Genomic DNA, 7,592 nt, shown 5'->3' with positions numbered 1-7,592 from the left:
AAACTCAGATGTATCTTCTCCTTGTTGCCTCCTGCTCGTATTGGGTAGAATGAAATTTAATAAGTTTGTGATAGATCACAGTTCATAAAATTTTTCCTTATTTTTCATGTATCTCTGGCTTTTCTACTTCTGGCTGGAACCAAGGACAAAAATCCCTTCCCCTGAGTCTAATCTTGGAGTCCCATGTTCAAGTGAACTGTTCATTCAGGTCAAAGGGACTTCAGTCAGAAACGGAGACAGTCATCAGAGATCTCTGTTAGCCTTTCTTTTAAGATAGTGTCTGGAATCTGTGTCCATGGGACACTGGGAGCAGCTTCACCTACCTCATCCCAGGAGCCAAGGGTAAAGCAGTTTCAATATTGTTGATTTATGTTTATATACATTATAAAGATGAAAATGGGATAATCGTAAGGTCATGTATAAAATGGAGAATTCCTTTCCTCTTTTCTGTATGTGTCCTCCACCAGGAGCTGGGAAATATGTAAAGCTCTTTCCCATAGAAAGGGGCATTTCTGCTACTTCTGCAAGGTGGCCCTTCTCTCGTTCCCTTTACGTAAGCTGAGCTTAGTGCACTATTGTTCTTTCTTGTTGTGGTGGTGTCTCCTGTGTGTATCTCTAGAAACAGAGGCCAAGGAAAATGTCCCAGGCAAGAGCAAAGTTGAGACTTGGGCTTCTCTGTTTAAGAAGCCAAAACCTCTGTCAACTGTAGAGGGACAGCAAATTCACTTTTCATCCCCCACCACGAAAAATGTAAAAGAGAAATGCATTTTTCATTCTTTAGATAGAAGAAGCCATGGAAGAGGATAATAGGGCCTTGAAGAGATCCTGCAGAATTTGGTTTAGGGTAAGTCCCAGTAAACCCAAAACAGGAAGTGGAATTTAATAAGGGAGTTTAATAAGATTCACAGATTCCAGAGTCTGGAATAAATTCCTTTTGTGCTAACTTCAAACTGTGTTAATACATGTATTGCAAAAACGTCCCTCATGTCAGTAGCTGATTCTGGTACTTTTGTCTGTTGAATTCATGAGACTTACGACCATTAACTCTGATAATCAATTAAATGAGAATAAATATATCACTTTAAGTGAAAACAGAACAGCAGTAAAACACAAAGTTGAAATCACAGTTAAACAAAAAAAGACATTAAAATTACAGTAAGTTACTATCTGAGGCAGAAAAAAAAAGAGACTAGACTGTTAGATAACATAATTCCATGGAAGAATGCTTGAGAGTAACGTGGATAGCCTTCTCAGAGCTGCAGTGAACTCTTTGCAAGGGAGTCATGTTTCTGGTGCTGTATTGGTAACTCTTTCCTGGCACAGTAGTTTTTCAAAACTATGATACTAACACCAGCTAAGGATGGCCCAGGGAGACTCTGTCACTGGTCACTATGAGTCTGAGCTCTGTTTGTCCTACTCAGAAGGAAAAAGGCTCACTTTTTTTCCAAAAATAAATTAAAAAAAACCTCTATGGCCTTTACCTTCAGATCAGGTGAACTGGAGGGGGTTTGACTGCTTATCTTGTGTGAGGGGGATCACCCTCTGTTATCACCTTGTCAAGCATTACCTTCACTTTGCAGAGTGAACATGACTACGTGGGAAGAAGAAGAGGGAAGATTCACGCCCAGAAAACTTGATTCTTACCTCGTACCAGTTTTATGTCGTGTTACTTCGTTGAACATGCTGGGATTGAGATCGGCTGTACGGTGAGATGAGCATCCCTTCCCTAACACTCAGCACACTCAAAAATGGCAGTAATAGGATTAGCTGATACACTTCCTGCAATGCTGACAAAAAATTAATGATGCAGGGCCAGTATTCCTTGGCTACCATTTAGGTCCTTTTTAATTGATATTTGAGATGAACAATGATATTCAGCACTGAATAAATGGGCTCACGTACTGCCACTGTCAAGTATTTACTCTCAGCTCACCTTCAATCTCTTACTAATTAATGGAAACACAAAATATCACCTTGCTGTGCTCTTATTTTACTGTGTTAGTTAATATTCATTTGCTGCATGAAAAATGGTTAATGGTAAAGAGTTTAATACTTTTGGTTGTCAGTGTGGTTTTCTAGAAGGACCTATCATTGATTTTACTTGCAGATGTTATGGCAGTCAGGGTATTTACAGTCTGGGATGTGACCTTCAGCTGCCCTGGTAGGTCACCTCCAGCACACTCAGGTGTCAGCAGTTTAATACTGAGTGGGTTAAATCTGACTTTCAGACCTCGTAATTTGCTATTTACCGTTTTGCTTTTCATTTCTAATGACCTGTTCAAAAGATCTACAGGAAAGTAGTCATTGCCTTCTGAGTTACTTTAAATACTCTCAGAAAAAGTTGGTTGCTCACCACTGACCTAACTAACAATTCCAGGAGAAAGGTGGACCTCCTGCTGTCACCCTAAGACCTTCCATGGCAGTGGACTTCACCCATATAGGATGCAAGTCCATACTCTAGAAAGGAGGCACCTACTCTGAAAGTTGTATTATTTAATATTAATTAAATTAATTTTGGGGATAGTAGTACCTCATCTTCCCCCAAAAGGAGGATCCAGCTCTGTATTTCAGTAAGTCAGTGGACTGTTGAAGCCAGATCACCCTCTCTTAAACCTTAACAAGGCCTTGCAATAACCTTTGCAACCTTTGCCACCTTACATTTCCTTGCTTCTCATGTCCCTGTGACCATCATCAGCCCTGCTAGCCAACACAGTCAGCGTAGAGGTCACATGTCTGCAGTGAGAGCTCCTCTCCACATTTTGGGGACTAGTTAATTGGACTGCACAGCTTCTGCAGCTCTGCTTCTGCAGGTTAATTTTTCAGTTTTAAATCTGCTATCTGATAAGGCTGGTTGTAGTTCTGAAAATTAATTTGAACAGTAACTAATATCTGGTTCATATCCTTGAGGATTAATACAGATTGAGTTACTTACAAATAGGTGTTCCCTACTGTTATACAGCAATTGTTTAAAACCACAGACTTAATAGGTGTATTTGAATTCTAGCACCTGGCTACTAAGCTTCAGAGAGTTTTGTCCCAATTTATTTAACAAAAATACCAACCTCAAAACACAGCAACAATAACAAACCAATAGCAAACTATAAAAAATATCTGACGTACTGGATATCAGAAAAAAAATCATTTTATCCTCTCTGTTATGTAATCTATTAATGTAGAAATTTTTGACTGACTCTGCAGGACCCCCGAATGGTGCTGGATGGGGACAGATATATTAAGAAGAGCCAAGCAATTTTTTATATCAATACATAGGCAGCAGAGTTGTATGTATTAGTTGGTAAAATTATTGAAAGCGCTGCAGTAAAGTTTAGTAAACTTTTTACCTTCCATAATCATGGGCTTACCTGGGTCAAAAGCATTAGTCATGGATATTCATTACAAACTGCAAGCTCATAAAAGCCGGCATATGGCAGTACTGAATTTCTTGCTATATAAAGTTAAATTCATAGTAATAACATCTGTGCAGAATTTAGAGTCCCAACAATTAGACCGAGGTCAATGTACTGAGGCAAAGATTGATGGCCTTTTGTAAATCTTAAATGACAAGTTAAATAGGTATAAAATAAACAAACAACTTTATTTCTTATTAAAGACCAGACAACTGGGGTGTGAATGCTAAGTGCTCGGTAATGAGGGCCAAGAGGAGCAGTATAATGCTATGGCTTGTGTTACTGGGTTGTAATTTAGGAGCAAGGGGTGCTATATGGAGCTCTCGCCTGCCTTTTGTTAACGATATAATACAAATAACAACTAATAACCACTGAGTAGGACACTGTGAAACACCAACTAGTGAAATTAAGCTCTGCTCAGACTGACTGAGTAAGGTTTGTAAGTGAGAAGAGGAATCAGGCAATGTTTCAAGCCATGTCTGGGGCTTTGCTTCAGCACCTGAATCTTGTTTCCATATTTACGCTCATTTTTCAACATTTTTTAATAGGCATTGGTGAATATAACACTGCCAGAGACATAGCACAATTCTGAAGATATGCAGGGAACTCTTCCATCATACTTTTGGTTCTGAGATGTTTGGTTTTTTTAACACGGGATGTAATTTTTCTAAAGCCATGCGTGATCTTTGACTTGGTGAAGTTTTCAGTGTGTGCTGCAGCATTTGGAGAGAGAGGGTGAAATTGTGAGTGGTGAGTAAACCCAACAGAACTGGGATTTGACCCCACTGTTCATCTCAGTTTGTCTTTACTGTCTGCATGTGGAGCTTAGGAAGTTCTTGACTTGTCAATGCAGGAAAAAGTAGTGGTGAAAACTGTGTGTTTAAAAAGGTGGGCTTTAGTAGCTACTTACCCTACAAGTAAAACTTTAGGGTTTCAAACCAACATGGATTGAAAAAGATGAAATTATGCCTTCATCTCCAGCCTGCATGTCCCTTTGTCCTCCTAGTGGTTTGTGGCCCTCAGGGTCATCATCTATTGTGGTTCAACTGCTATGTCTTCTCCCATGTCTATGGCATGTGTTACTCTAAAAGAAGGAAACAGAGACCAAGAGCACTCCCAGAGCAGGGATATCACAGAGATATCTGTGTACCTGTTGTTCATCTACCTGCTCATGCTTTCCCACTCCATAGTTGGGGTTTCTGCTCATGGTTTTCCACAATGATGCACACGAATGACAGTAGCAACATTTCCAGCTCTACATCAGGGGAGGGGAAATGGGAAGAAAAGGGGAAAATTGCTCAGTTGTGAAGTTGGAGACAAGGAAACTTGTGCTTTTTTTTTTTCCCCACGCAGAGGAAAACATGCAAATGAAGTGTGAAACAGAAATTATTCTGAAAACAGGCAGGAACAGCATCATTGAAAGAACAGGGCCATCCAGGGAAATCCAAATCCAGGGCACAACTGAGAGAAATCACAAAAAGCTAGGACTATCAGCAACACGTTCACAGGAAAGGGTGTTATTTAAAAGGGAAAAATCAGTGGGAAATGGAGCTAGGATTTTTTATTTTAACTTTCTTATTCTAGAGAGATAATTTGGAATATGATAAGATGAGAAAACTAGTATATAATTTGAAAAACATGCTATGCCACCATTTCTCAAGAGCCAAATCCTGCCCTCGTGTATGTCTGGTGTATCATGCTGACTGACAGCATTTCATGTGTACACATGATTTAGTCATAGAGTATTCTGTTTCCAAAGCAGAAAAAAGACTGAAGTACCTCATTGGAAGGAAAATTTGGGCAAGGAAACATATTCTGCTGACCAAAAAATAAAATCATGTGTGAATAATGGAAGTGCTGTATTGATTACCTTTAAACCGATGTATTTATCAGCGTCATTTTTTACTGAGGTTATCCTGGCAAGCTCTTTATTGCCATAAAGGAAACTCTCAGTTGGCAGCTCTGTGTAGCGGCCATTCATTTTCAAAAGAGAATTTACTATCTTCTGGCATTGTATCAATCTCCAGTAAAACGCCAGAAGGACCTTATGTATAACCTAACACTAAAGACTGCTTCAAAATTTGGAACAATAAGTACATTTCTTAGTTTCAGGATGAGCCTGGTCTCTCTTTTCCCTCTTGTAAAGAATAATAACGTCTGTCTTAGAAGAACCTGCAATGTTTCTGGCCTGCACTCATAGTATCTTGTACAGCTAAAACACTGGATTTTACTAAGCAAGGAGACTTTTCTTAGCTTGGGAGCCATCCAGGGAAAAATAGGTATGCTGTGGAACTATGCAGGAAAGGCAATAGGTGATGATGTTCTTTTGACTGCACTTCCCAGCCAAGGTCGTATCATGTTTCTTGGATACGGAGGAACTTGGAACTGAGGAATTATCTGATGGATTTACAATTTGGAAAGGTTTTACCTCAAAAATCCTGATGTGCCAAAAGCAAGTAGTTAAAAGGAAATGTCTTTGTTTTCAGAAAGACTCTGCTGGATGTGGGTGGACTCAGTTTCTGGAGAGCTCAGCCACTCGCGCTGGTTGCTAATGGGGACTTCCCCAGGGCATGGCCCCAGATCCTACCAACCTCCTCTAAGAAGGACCTCCTGGTTAGGTTAGCTCCTAACATTACTAATGCCAAAAGCAACTTGGGTGGCAGGACTGCCCCAGAACTGGGGAACAAGGTAGACCTGGAAACTGTAGAGCAAAATAGAGACCACATCTGCTGCTCCTTGTGCTGTCCCCATCACTCATTTGTGAGCTTATGGCAGTTGCTACCAGGCTCCAGAAAACTTCTTGCAGTGCACAGATTATGCTCTATGTTGTTTCCAAATAAGGATTTTCAGCCTTTGATATTTTAGGAAGAAATTTTGAAAAAAAAAAATCAATTCTGATTTGCAACAATAAAAAAAAAAAACCCACAGCTTTCCAAATGACAAATTAAGCAAAAAAGCAAGCAAACAAAAAAGGAATTTCAACCAACTAGAAGTATAAATCTCATTACTTTACATATTTACGCTCAGTAAAGAGAAAACAACCTTGGGTAGAGTAAAGGTGCTGTTGATTTGTGTGTAGAAAACAGCAACTTCCATGTGAGTTATTAGTTGCATCCTGTTTCCATCCCAGAGAATGGTGTTTCAGTGATGATAAAGCCTATGCTGTGTGTGTGTCCTGAGTATAGCCCAGTCCTTAGCAGGTGGCCTGGCCGTCACTATATCTCCTTGGGAAAAGTACATCTAAACCAACGAGTAATGCTCTAAATTCGGGGGGGAAGATTTGGAGGCAATGAGATTTTCCTCCTGGTGATGGTCATCTACATAAGGTTTTTCTAGGACCTTTTAGAAAGAGGCAGAATAAGAGAAGAGGGAAAAAAATAATATACTAGGACCTTTTAGAAAGAGGCAGAATAAGAGGGAAAAAATAATATCTATAAAATATATAATAATTAATAGAAATATTTATTAATAGGAATATAAATATTGAATTTCATTCAAACGATTGTCTTTATTTGCATGCAATTTTGGGGAAGGAAGAAGAGAAAATGGAGATGGGGAGGAGCTCTTGCTGCAGTTTTTAGCCAGGAACGGTTTAAGATGGATATTGGGAAAAAATTCTACATGGAAACAGTTGTCAAGCCTTGGAAGAGGCTGCCCAGAGAAGTGGTGGAGTCACCATCCCTGGAGGGATTTAAAAGCCAGGCAGACGTGCTGCTGAGGGACATGGGTTAGTGGTGGACTTGACAGTGTTGGGTTGATGGTTGGACTCGATGATCTGAAAGGTCCGTTCCAACCTGCACAATACTATGATTCTATGATTCTACAAGGATGTTGTTCCAGAGGAGACCAGGTTTGCCTGTGGGTAGCAGAGAAGTGCTAAAGGTGGTCTTGAACCAGCAAATTCTAATGCTAATAATATCATACAAAGGCATGTACCAGGACTCATTTTGATCTATTTTCAGAGGTGTCTGTACTTTGACAGCCACATACTGTGAGCTGAGAGGAGTTTGGCCAGCAAGAAACATGATCAGAAATAGAAATCCTGACCTTAGCCAGTAGTGACTGGAAGAGTTTGGGCTGGATGTCACACAAAAAAGGTTTGTGTGCTCACAGGTTTGTGGTAGAAAAGTTTGCCAAGGCAAAAAAAAAAACAACTAAAAAATTCTCTCTTCCTTATGCAGTTTT

The 7,592-nt window shown here is 39.8% G+C and overlaps 1 long non-coding RNA gene across 1 annotated transcript; it reads left to right on the top strand.

The window, feature by feature from the left end:
* The first annotated feature begins 224 nt into the window (after positions 1-224).
* LOC106887560 lies at positions 225-1,694 on the top strand. Its single transcript, XR_001411922.1, has 3 exons — positions 225-342; positions 782-844; positions 1,581-1,694. It is a non-coding gene; the product is annotated as an uncharacterized LOC106887560 (long non-coding RNA).
* The last annotated feature ends 5,898 nt before the right edge of the window (positions 1,695-7,592 follow it).

The sequence above is a fragment of the Calidris pugnax genome, unplaced genomic scaffold (assembly GCF_001431845.1).
Source record: "Calidris pugnax isolate Ruff unplaced genomic scaffold, ASM143184v1 scaffold60, whole genome shotgun sequence".
NCBI lineage: Eukaryota > Metazoa > Chordata > Aves > Charadriiformes > Scolopacidae > Calidris > Calidris pugnax.
This window is presented reverse-complemented; position numbering and strand designations above follow the sequence as displayed.